We start from the raw sequence: 12,500 nt of genomic DNA on the forward strand, positions 1-12,500 counted from the left end.
TATAACGAGTGCGATGATTTATGCCACAGCATAAGCACGTATTTAACGCGCCACATAAACGTGTAGACGAGGCGATCAGGAAGCATCTACAAGTAAACAGGACTTTTTCCATAGGAATATTTCTGGCGGCGGCACACTAATGTGGTTATTTTTGTTTGAAAGGTACATCTTTTAACGACTTTCAGTCAAAATTTCATGTCACTTGGTACACTGGAAACAAAGTTATTGCGCTTAAAGTGACAGAATGTTTTGGTCATCGATACAAAAATGAAAATTCACGCTTTTCACTAATTTTTTGCATTTTTGCTGACATTTTGGCTCAAACATACTGTCACTTTAAGTGCAATAACTTTGTTTCCAGTGAGTCAAATGGCATGAAATTTTGACTGAAAGTCGTTAAAAGATGTACCTTTTAAACAAAAATAACCACATTAATATGGTGCCACCAGAAATTGTGCTATTGAAAAAGTAATGATCACTCAGCGACAGATCATGTGGAAGGCCATACCAGAGCACACCGTCAGCAGTCAGCAGGCTGTCATCTACAGTGGAGTGTTTGAGGAGCGTTGGCTCAAACGACTTACTACTAACACATCGCTCACCCATCAATCCAATAAACCATTTCCAAGTTACTCAACAATCTACGAAAAAAGCATGGCGCGTACATTGCCCTCGAGCGCCTGGAGGGAGGTGCGAACCATAGCCCCAGCAAAACGGTTATTGTCACACGGAACACGGAAATCGACGAGTCGCAACCCGGCCCGGTTGCCAGGTTGTGATATGGTGTGCCAAGTAGTCTTTCCGGTTTTGGGCAACATATTTTTGTGTTGACCACTCCATCATCCTCCTCGACGTAGTGTCACTGATGATGGGCAACGACAGAGCAGCAGCAACAGCAGCGAACGTATGTTGTTGCGCCCGGACTCCTGCAAAATGGAGAATCCACTCTCGATTTCAAAACGACAAGACACGCGCGCACGCAGTACAGGGTTCCCTTTCGCGATAACTGGCCACGTTTTGCTGGCGCAGCAGAGCAGAGACAGATCACCAACAACATTGTGTGTGCGGCGACCTCAAATGGGATGCTGCTGCTGGCTGCTGCCAAGAGTTATGCTCCCGCCAAGGGGGTTGACGCATTGCGCATTGGAAAAAGAGAAACCTCTGGCATCTGGCATCTCGAGACCTCGCACTCTCTGTGTATGTGTGCTGGAGTGTGTGGTGGAGCCAGCGGGACGTCGTGGGTGAAAGTGGCCACTCGCGACTGCAAGCCTTTCATGTGTTTCGTTTCATTTCGTCCGGCGAGAAGGTTGAGGGATTTGGATTTTTTTTTTGTGTCTCGGGAAAACAAGAAGCTTTGTGAGTATTTTAAGATCTACGTACAAAAAAAAAACGCTGCTGATCGAAAGCACAAATACAAACATGTGCGTTCGCGATCTGTAACGAGGAATAAAGGGCCCCAGAAAAAAGAACGTGTGGCAAACAAGGTTTTGGGTCACTTTCATTAACGAAAGCATTAATAAATAATTCAATGCCTCGCGTCCTGGGTGTGAATGGTTCGTGATCGGTCGCGATCGGCGTGAGCTGCGGGGTCCTGCTTCCTGCTTTCCTCGCGGCGCAGCTCATCAGGCATGGAACCGGTTATAAAAAAAAAGGAGGTGAGGAAGACACAACCACGCCTCACACCCCAAAATCGGTAATTAACGGAGGCTGGCTGGCCTGGCCTTTTCTTCATCTTTATTGACTTCCACATTTCCCATTTCGATGCATCTTGGCTGCGTGAGTTTTTGCACTGATCACCACCACCACCACCACGTCGGCGCACACGCAATCCATCAAACCTTCAACAACACACTTTGGCTTTCCTCGAACTTTGGGACGGAGTCGCGCACGGGGTGGGTTGGTGAAAAAGCGATTAATTTGTGAGGTTCCAAATTTCGTTTTCACTGGACTTCCCCACGTTTTGCTCGGAGCTTCACCATGAGTCAAGCGTGGCGACACGCGAGTGAGGGAGGCGTCTGGTCAATGCAATGTGCCTATGTGCACGCGGTACCGTTTCTCGGATGGTCTCGGGCTTGGCTCGGTGTTGGGCGGTGTTAACGAATAAATTTCGGTAACCCTCGTGGCTACCCACAACAACACACGGCGGTCGCTCGGTACAAGCGCGGTGTTGCGGTGAAAGTTTGACGAAATGAAACCATCCGCGCGGGGGCCAAGGTAGAGCGTAACTTCTATTCTCATACAACGGACCGGTGCAGAGCGGCAGAGTAGTTAATTATGTATTCTTTTGATGATCGCTGGTACATCGCGCATCGCCATCAACGGATATGTCAACGGAAGCGCCACTCCCAAAACGCTTCTCTTCCTCTTCCCGCGCGAAAAGGGCATTTGTTTGTAAATGCTGTCACGACGACAGCATGCTGGCCTTTTTGGGGTGGTGTTGTTTGTCTAAAAGTCATTTTTTTTTGTTTTATGTTATTGTTGGGAAAGACATGAAAAGGAGAGAAGAGGACGGGCTGATAGGAACGTGCGCACGCAGCTCCCGGGAGCGTTTTATTGGATATCCGTTTCGTAAGACCAAAGCCCCCAAAATGCCGGCGTTGCCACTATCACCGTGACGTGAAGCGCGAGGCTTCGTGGACACGTGGACTGTTTCGAGAGGAAGACACGTTTCTCTATCGGCCAGGCATGCAGGGTAGGTCTCCACGCCCTAAAATCGTGGTCCGTGGACCGCGGGATTAACATATCGCGCTGCTTCCCGTCCGGATGGTATGTCATTGGAGTGCCTCCCGATGGCTGGCAGGAATGTGGCCCTTCCCCCTCCCCTCCTCAAAAACAACCACTTCCTTTCAAGACACATTTTGGACACAGCGTGATGCGGCAACGATGGTGCACACAATGAGACGAGAGTCGTGCCGAGGCTCGGGAGAGGAGATAAAAATGTTTTTCTATTTCTGTGACGAACCCCGGACAGGCCAGGCACCGTTTGTTGGCATCGAGAGACCGGTTTTTCGGGTTCCGTCGAGGGAACGCGATGGAGAAAAAATGAATGGCCGACGGTGCGAACTGCGCATAAAATTAGCATCAGCGTTCACACGATGGCAATGGCGACGCACCCATTGGGCAGTTCGAGAGTTGGAGGGTTTATTGATTTTGGAGATTTTACTGTAGAACGAAAGACTTGAATGCGTGCGTGAAGAACGGAAGAGGCGCAAACATGATAGCGGGATAAAGGTTGACCAATCGTGATTGGAATTTTACAGATTATTAGCTGCCTCAGTCTGTATTTCGTAACATTGCATTGTAGCTTGGGTGTTATCCGATTTTTACGTTTTAATGATGCTTTTCCCGACGTAAGCAATACGCTTTAAAGAACAAAGCTGGTCAGAATGAACCAGGGATGATCTTGTTAGCATTCAAATGCATATCCGGAAAGTTCACTTAACTTTTATGTAGATAATGGAATCAATGCTGAATCTTTTAGTTAACATGAAAAGCATGTTTAATCATACGAGAAAAAAGAATGTTTAATACATTCTATAATATTGATTCTCTATTGATCCTCGGGTGATTAAAAATTCAATTGAAATTAAAAGCTAAAATTGGAAATACGATGGAAATTTGTGAAAATTAGTTAGTGGATATTAATGTTTGCATATCTGAACCTGTTTCGATAAACGAATTAAATGAAAGCGATGTCCAACAATGTAGATTACCAAAAATATTTGATAAAAATTGATATTTTGACGTAACTTTTTAATGCATCAATATTGTTTACGATACAAAAATCAATCAGTGGTCTAAAAGCAACACATTTTCAACCAAATCTATGAAGTAATGTTTATGTGATTTTAATTTAATTGCCCTTTTGATCCATTTTGACCCACATTGGAAAATGAAAGAAGAAATGGAATGAAACAAATAGAAAGTGTTCATCATGTTAAACAGCTAAAACAGATGTTTAAAGGATAACAATACGAATCGTTGCCAGTCAACCTTCTCTCACTAGTATTATTGCCAAAGAAAGCCACTCAATAGAAAGATCAACATCGAGCCGATGCCACGCCTTCTGATGAAGACGATCAGATTAGCAACACTTATGACGCTCAAGGAACCAAAGCTAAACTGCACCTCCCCAAAAACAATCCACCCCCCGTGGTGGAAGAGAAGTTCAACGATCGATGAAGTTATTATGACGTTACGTATAGATGAAAGCCATCATTTCATGCCGCATTGGCCACATTTAAATGCTGCACGTTTCGTTTCGACGTGCTTTTACGTCGTGGTTGTCTGACAGGCAGCCGACAACAATGGAATGCGTAAGCAGCAGCATCGATCATTAGACAAATGTATTTATGAAAAACCCTTCAAAAATCGAACCACGTGATCGGTAGCCAGGGGGGGAGAGGGGAGAGTGTTTGCATAACATCATAATACGCCATCGGCATTAGCGATGCTACCGAGCCTCTGGTTGTGGATTAATGCTTGGCCTACGGCGCATTGTTACGGCAAACGAAACGACAAATGATTTGCAACATATTTGCTAATATTTCGATCGAACCAGTTCGCGAAGCGAATCCCGAGTCCCCACCACCCGGGGGCGACGGAAAAAAACGGGACACCTTTCTCGTCCCCCAGGGAGCAGACGAAAAACACTTGACGCAATGTCCGGCCCGCTAAACTGGCTAGTGGCTAGCGAGTTGACCACGAGATGGTGGATTAAATGTGTGGAAAGCGAATAACAGCCCCCGGGTTGGTACAAAAAGAAAGAAAAAAAGAACTTGTGAAATGAATGGCCAAGCAAGGCCACCCGGTGAATGAAAGGGCCCTGTGTATAAGTCCAACGCCTGCTGTTGCCGATGCTGCTGCTGGATGAAGAGAAGGATTGCTTACGTTTCCTTACGTACGTTCCGTGCTGAAGGGAAGGTTGTTTGGTATTTTAATGAGAAAGCAAATATGATGCTGCTGTTGTTGCTGTTGTTGTGGTGATCGTTGCAGATGCCGTGGCCACCGAAACGCTTCCCTTTCTTCCTTGGGATGATGCACCACCACCAAAGGGTGCCGAAAGTGATCGAAACTTTCCTTCCTTTCTTTCCGACGATGCTAACTCGATAATCGTGTGGATTCATGTGGCATAAATGGTTACATGCAGGGCAACTCGTGTGCACGGGCGACCACATACACATGCACACTCGTCGCCTGCTGCTGCTTTGTGAAGCCTTTTTGGTGGTGGAGCCTTAAAACAACAAAAACACACGCCGGTGAGGTGTAGCTGAGACTCTCTGTGGTCATCTCATGGTGATGCCGATGCTTCAACGAAGCAAACGAACTTTCTCCCAGAAGTGATCAGCAGCTTTAGCCCCTTCCACCATACCATCGTAGGGGGAGATCTGCTGCTATATTGGTCGCCGACTGACGCGGTCTGTCCGTCAGTCCGTTCGTCCGTCTGTCTGTCTGTCGATCTGTTGCACTTTCGATTCACTTATCTATGCTCTGCTCACTCACTCTCGCACCTTTTCGCTCTTTCTTTTGCAAAAGTCTCTGGCTCTACGGCAAATCGCTCCTATTTTGCAGCCGTTTTAGGCCATTAAGCATTCGGACACGCTCGATTGGCGAACGGAAACCGACGTTTTGCATGGGGCTTTTTAGCCGCGCACCACACCGCACCGCACCGTGTACCGTAGTGTGCCTTAAATTCGTTTTATTACGTAAAATTACGGAACCGTGCCATGTTAATCGTTGGGTAATTAAAACTAATCGAAGAGAGACCCCGAAACACCGCCGGCTGCTTGGGATTGAGGTTCGTTAGAAGCGCCGCAGCGCAGCCTCAGTAACATGGCGACGGATAGAGAGAGATTTTGGAACCTAAAGCACAATATCGTTGTATCCTTTGTGCTGTTGCTACAAAGGTGAAAACGTACCTTTGAGGCTGCGAGGAGAGGACTCTTCTGAGTGCAAGTCACTTTTTAAGACAATAAATTACCTTCGCAAACATAAAACTTGTCGTCACAAATCAAAAACTTGCACCCAATACTGAGAGAGGCAATGCACTGTAGTGAACGCTGCATTTGCTGTGCTCTATGACTACTGCGTCGGTGATGATGCGCTTGGTAACCGGCAGTGATTGTTCCGTTCGCCTACTACACATATTTTTATGCCAAAACAGTGAACGCACATTTTGCGCCTGCAATTGCACAAAACGTCAATTACCTCCGGTCCGGGGGATTCGGGTCGATCAAAGCGCCAGCGCATCTGACTTTCCCTCTTTTCCTCTATCTCTGATATGGATCGGATTGGAGCTTAGCTGTGCACGCTCTGTCGGTGGTGCCGAGACGGTACACACAATTGTTTTTCCATTCGCAATCGTTACGCCCTAAACCATTAGCCACGGTGTGCAGTGCAGCCATGAAGGAAGCCATCTTCCTTGAGCATCACCGCGAGCGCATAAATGGCGATTAATGTGGCGCACTAACTGTGTAGCACCTTGGGACCTTGGGAGCTGAATGGGAGTTCTAGGATACGAGTTGGAAAAACAACGGACGACCAGGCAGGTTTGCGGTGTCTGCATAAGCTGGCTGCCACCGGTTGGCTCAGCAACTTTTGCGAACCAGAGAGACAGGGTGCGGTGTGTCATCAACCTTGGAACCTGGCTTCACCTCGCGCCCGTGTGATTCTCACACAAAACATTCTTGTTCCATTCCCCGCTACCGCTCGTCGTCGCTTTGACCGAAACATTGAGAAGGTTTGGGTAAAGAAAACAAAATAGAGGTTGAATAAACATCACAGCGGCAACGACGACGCAGCTACGGCAAACCCAACAAACCCGTGGCCAGAATGTAAACTTTATGGCGAGACGAAAACCGCGAAATTGCCCGGTACTGTTAGTGGTTCCATTGGCATATGTTTTGGGTGGCGGAGAACAACCGGGTGCTCTTCAAACAACACACCCAATTCGGGGATGCACCTTGATCGCGCATTGCAACATCCTAACGCTTGGCAGCTTTGTGTTGCTCTAACGTTCTGTCCACTGGCTGGTACAGAGTGAGTGAGTCAGCTCAGCATAACGTTGAACGGCCCACGCACGACGCCATTCCAACAGCAACCCTCTCCTCCTCACCTCACGAGACGCCCACGAGATGGAGCGAGGAATGGTGGAAGATTTCACCAACGGAAGGGCTACCGTGAGAGCAACGGCCGCCAAGCACCTCAGCCTTCATAATTGGCCAGAGCGACAGCAGCAACGGACGCCGCTCTCCCTTCAGTTTCCGCCCTTTTTACGCACCGTTTGGCACTGCCACGATGATGATAAATCTTATCATTGTTTGTGTGATCCGTGTGGCTTGAAGGTCTGGCCACGCACCATCACAGCGAGCTGGTTGGCGATTTCCGGCGAAAAGAAACCCTCGCACTTCGCTTCACCTTCTTGTGCCTCCTGGTCCGGTCCTAAATGGCTCCATTGTTGAAGTCAATGTTTGGAATGTCTCGTTTTTTTTTCGGCTGCATGAACTCGCTTAGCGCTTGGTTTGTATTAAATGGTTTCCGGTCCGGCCGGACTGCAAACTCTGCCGTGGATCGTGGAAATGCCCGTGGATTCAAGGGCAACAACGCCGGCAATTGTGCTGCTCAACCGATCGTCCACTTGCTGCGAGCTGCTTGTAGAACAAGCGAAATAGACGGCAGAAGAGGTAGAAAGCCGGTGTTAACAGTCTTGTGCTGCAAATCGTTGCTGCTACAACGGACAGACAGCGAGAGAGAGAAAGAGAAAGAGCCAGGAACAGGCACCTCCGTGGTCCTAACGGATGCTGCCTGCTACCTGCCAGGGGAAGGCATTCTAGCATTGCTGCATTCTATGCAACGTACACCCCACGGATCGTAATTAATCTCCCTCTCCACCGGGGGGATTCGAATGGAATGCACCAGCACCGGGAGCCGGGAGAGAAAACCGATATCGGGGGGCAGCCCGGGCAGCCCACGGTTTTCAAACGGTACCTCAAGCGTACGCGCTCTCTCTCTCTTTCTTACAAGCTATCGGTTGTTGGTGATCCCCCATCCTGCCGTGCATGTTGTGCCGTGGATCTCTTGTACGATCAGCACACTGCATGAGGTTTTATGCTGCGTTCCCACTATGCTTTCGATCGGAGTCGTCTGTGTGTCTCAGTTTAATCTGCTCCGGCCCTCGTAGGAGCCCAAGGAGAAACCGAGATTTACACAACACCGAATGAGAGAGAGAGAGAGAGAGAGAGAGGGAGAGCGAGATCGAGAGAGACCAGCTCCACAACATGGCATCGAACAGCCGTCCAGAATCTGGGTCAGGCCACCGTTGCTGTTGCTGCTGCTGCTGCTGCTGCGGTTTGTGGTTGCCTGGAATACGATGGAACTTTGCTTCCAACGCAGCAGAATGGTGAAAAAAGCTGCTGGATGCTGGGCTCTGGTGCTCGTTGGTACATTAGAATTGGATTCTTGGATTTACGATACTTTTTTCTCTCTCTACGATCTTAGATTAGTAACTTTATATAAGATTGTTTCTTGCGGGGAATTCAAACCAGAACTTACGATGCTTTTGTTTAATCCGCTCGTTAAACGTTGCCCACTCTGGTCACCAACACCACCGGAACCGCTGCCACTGTTGCTGCTGCTGCTTCTTATGTTGATGATGTTGCTGCTGCTGCTGGTGCTACTTGATACAGTAGCCGGATTTGTAGGGCGAACACAACAACGACGTTAAGTTACGAGCAAGAAAGGAGAAGGAACAGCACACAGGTGCGGGAGAAATGGAAGCAAAGCGAATCCGAGAGACTTTCCGGGGAGGATCGAACCGAAGGGAGCCTTCTCTTCGTCCTTCTTTCCATTCGTCCCCTTTGCACACATACGCACACCGCAAAGCGCTACACAACTACCAACCCCTCAAAGAGATGCCACCAAAAAGCGCAACACACCCGCAGGGAGACGGGAACCAGACGGTGATCATTAATATTTAAAACCATTCGGTGTTATTCTGATTTCATGCTAATCGCTGGTTGCTCCATTCGAATGCGTGCCCCTTCAGGGGGCATCTCATCTCTCTCCCTCATGTTAATCCACCACCATAGAGCCCAGATCTAAAGCTTGGTTGCGTGCGTGCGTGCGTGCACCGGGGGCACGAAGAAAGAACGAGGAAGAGATGTTGGGCTGGATGATGGTTTTTAGAGAAAGCTAAATTCCGAAGCCAAATTCCATCACAGGATGGCGGCCGGGAGGGATGTGAAAACAAGCGGCGGACGGTGACAACGGAGACGACGATGACAAAGGTGAAGAGATGACAACGCGAGACAACAACAATGCGCACGATCGTGCAGGTAGAAGGGGATGGTGTGAGGAAGAACAGGCTAACGGCGAGTAGCACAACACCAACGAACACCCCGACGAACTTCGAACTGTCACGTCAGCTAACCAGCGATCGCTGGAGCTTTTCTTTAAAGCGATGATCACGCGCGCACTCCCGACATACATTCACACCGATGTGTGCGGCGATCACAATATCAGGCGAAAGAGCTCGCAAAAAAAAAAAACGGATCGCCCCGTGCGCGATGCAGCCTCAACAGTCACGCAGAACGCGCGCGCACGACTTTTCTTCTTCCCGACGGCGACGACGACGACGACGACGATCTTGGTGGTTCCAACCAACAAACACACATATACACACGCGCCCAGGAAAGATGGCGAACACATTGGCGAAGCTTTATTCGCTGTGTGGCAAAGGTTCTGGCGTAGCGGGCATTAAGGAATTAAGGCCTCTGAATCATCTCGCCTCGCCAACCCCCGTTTCACGAACAGCAAGGCGTCAACAGCCGGGAGAAGAAACTTTTTAAAACACTTCTCCCCACACAGACGCACACGCGCGCGCACATGCATACGCACCAGATCCCGCACCAAGTGCTCACCCACCTCGGGGGACGGACGGACAGACAACACACACCTTAGATCTTCTCCCTTTTTCTTCTTCGACTTTTCTTCGACGATCGCAACCCACTTGCTGCTGGATGGTTGGTTGGTTGGTATGCTATTCCCCGATTCCCCTCTCGCTCGCACACTAGCACATTGCTTCTTCGTATTCTTTCGATTCCGTGGCCAGTTTCTTCTTCGGCTCAAGAGATGTGCGCGCGCGCGACACCACAAACGGACGGGCTCAGTGTGTCTCTTTGTGTACCGAGTGCGCAGGTCGACTGGTTCGCGAGACGGTTAAATGGAAACTGAGAAGCCTCGTACCTTGCGTGCGTACGGTGGTGGGTTGAGCATGCGCTCTCCCCGGGGTTGGAGAGATCGTTGGCTCGATCGCACCTTTGAGAGCGAGAGCGGACAGAGCAGACCATAAAGACACCAAGCTACACAGATACAGACGGACACACCTGGTGGCTCATCCGTGGGTGGTGCTTTTCCCAGCTCGATCGTCGAGCAAAGTTTTCATCGAGCAATGTTTTCATCGAGCATGATCGCGAGATGCCCGCGCACGTTTTTGGGGTGATCTTTGTGACTGTTTGTCTCGGTGATCCTGGAGGAGATCCCATGAGCTTTTTTATGGAATTGCAATTGTAGTGATACAAGATTGGTATGACAATAATTAATGATCGCTTCAGTCATCTTTCTACGATGGTCAGGATAATAAACGAAAGAAATCAAGCGTTATCCAGGAAGAAATGCAAGGATAGCTCACACCATCACGTGATTTAGGTGCAATTGTCTAAGATAATGATAATTTTCTATCGCTAGAATGATCTGCTGCTTAGAATCTAAACACATTTGGTGGATGCTTTAATATGAGGGGCTTGCGGTCAACCATTGAACATTTGTTTTGAGAGAATGACCGATCCCCTTCCGTTCAAAGAAATATAAATGCTACGACATTCCGGAATCATTCTTCATTCAGTTATCATTCCAGTAGTTTTTGAAATTATCTTTACAAAGATTTGTTATCTTTATGTGCTTAATAGACAATGGAAAACTTAAATACGGCTCAGTCCGTAAGGTATCAGCAAAAAAAAGACAATGGAAAATCAGAATTGTACCCAACATATAATCGAGATTTACAATCAACATCTCTGTATCGTTGCGTCTTGACCATATGTTCTGTGGCCTATTCCGAGACCGCTTATCCATTATTTTTGATAAAACTTCCAGTTTCATAAACAGGGAATTAGTATATGGTACATTTCTGCTATATACTGGCAAATGTTTTCATGTTCTCAATGATTTGAACGATTTGTTGCGTACATCTTAATTGAATTTTCAACATTCTCAAAACGGACCACGGTAATCTTGCCATCGATCAATTTATTCCCACATGCCTCACATTTTGCTTATCCCGTAAAACCAGAAGGTGAAATGCGATGAACCATGAACATACAGAACATCACCAGTAACATCGCAATGCGACTGGTTGCTGAGTTGCAGAGAAAGGAAACTCGAATCTAGTACCAATAGACAGCAAAAAAGTTTCAAAATGGCACCCACACGGTGCGCTCACGATAATAGATTGCCACCATTTGACGCGTCCATTAGTGGCATTAATACCGGACGCCACCTGCTGATCAATTCGATATCGAACATCCAACAAGCCGCTCTCATTTGTCGCTAGCGCACCGAAAGGCACAAACCATTACGAGCCAAATAACGTCGGAATAAAATTAAAAACAAACACCCGGTGCCCATTCACCCTTGAATGTCGTACCGAGTGTCGTCCTCATATTGTCGTGACGTTGGTGAATGATGGATTACCGCATTGATACGCAGCACGGAAAGGTAGTTGAATTTATAATTTCAAAGTGCGGAACCATCTTTTCAAAGCGGTGGTGGATTATGAATCATAACGCGAATGAATGGTCAATCGCATTCGATTGACCATATGCGGGACGGTTACTCAACGGACAAGCCTTTTTTGATGGATTCCGTCTGTTCAAGTCGCGTTTCTTTCCGCCTTTTGCTTCGATGGTCGCAGGATTCCGTGTAATCTTATCGCCATTTCATAATTGAATTGAATTGAATTTGTTTTTTTTTTCGAAAAAAAAACCTCCAGAAGCAACGCCGGTCATTGAAGTCTTTCGTTTCTTCCGCATAAAAAGTGCTCAAAACGGAAGCATAGCACATGGTCAGATCGTAAATCTACCTCCACACTGCTTACATTGACTCGTCTGAACATCATTAAACTCATATTTTTATTCACAAACATTAAAACGAAGGAAAAGAATGCACAAATCCCCGCACAGCAATAAGCGACGAACCCCCGCATGTGGCACGTGGCCGCCAGCGTGCTGTTACCCTCCACGCATGCGCTGCCAGTGGCTGAGTTGTGGTTTGCTGTTGCTGTTGTTGGAAAAAAGGTATAATCTCGACATTATGAGCCCTTAATTGACGACGAGAAGGAGAGAGAGAGAGAGAGAGAGAAGAGATACGAAAGTGATAAACAACCCTTCTGACGACTCGGCTGCGATCCTCGAATAAAGGTGCCCCAAATTCCCCCACATGAACGC

General features: G+C 47.8%; 1 protein-coding gene across 9 annotated transcripts in view; it reads right to left on the bottom strand.

Annotated features, from left to right (window-relative positions):
* The window catches only part of LOC126574321 (filamin-B), a 45,173-nt gene that overhangs the window by 15,805 nt on the left and 16,868 nt on the right, over window positions 1–12,500 (bottom strand). Inside the window, exons 1-2 of one of the 9 annotated variants that reach the window (XM_050234460.1) lie at window positions 10,184–10,201; window positions 8,551–8,671 (exon numbers count right to left, since the gene is read on the bottom strand). The exons of 5 other annotated variants lie outside the window; for them this stretch is intronic. The gene's annotated coding sequence lies outside the window, so the exon portion shown is untranslated. 3 more of the 9 variants (XM_050234457.1, XM_050234459.1, XM_050234458.1) reach the window with 3 other exon arrangements.

The sequence above is a fragment of the Anopheles aquasalis genome, chromosome 3 (genome assembly GCF_943734665.1).
Source record: "Anopheles aquasalis chromosome 3, idAnoAquaMG_Q_19, whole genome shotgun sequence".
Lineage (NCBI taxonomy): Eukaryota > Metazoa > Arthropoda > Insecta > Diptera > Culicidae > Anopheles > Anopheles aquasalis.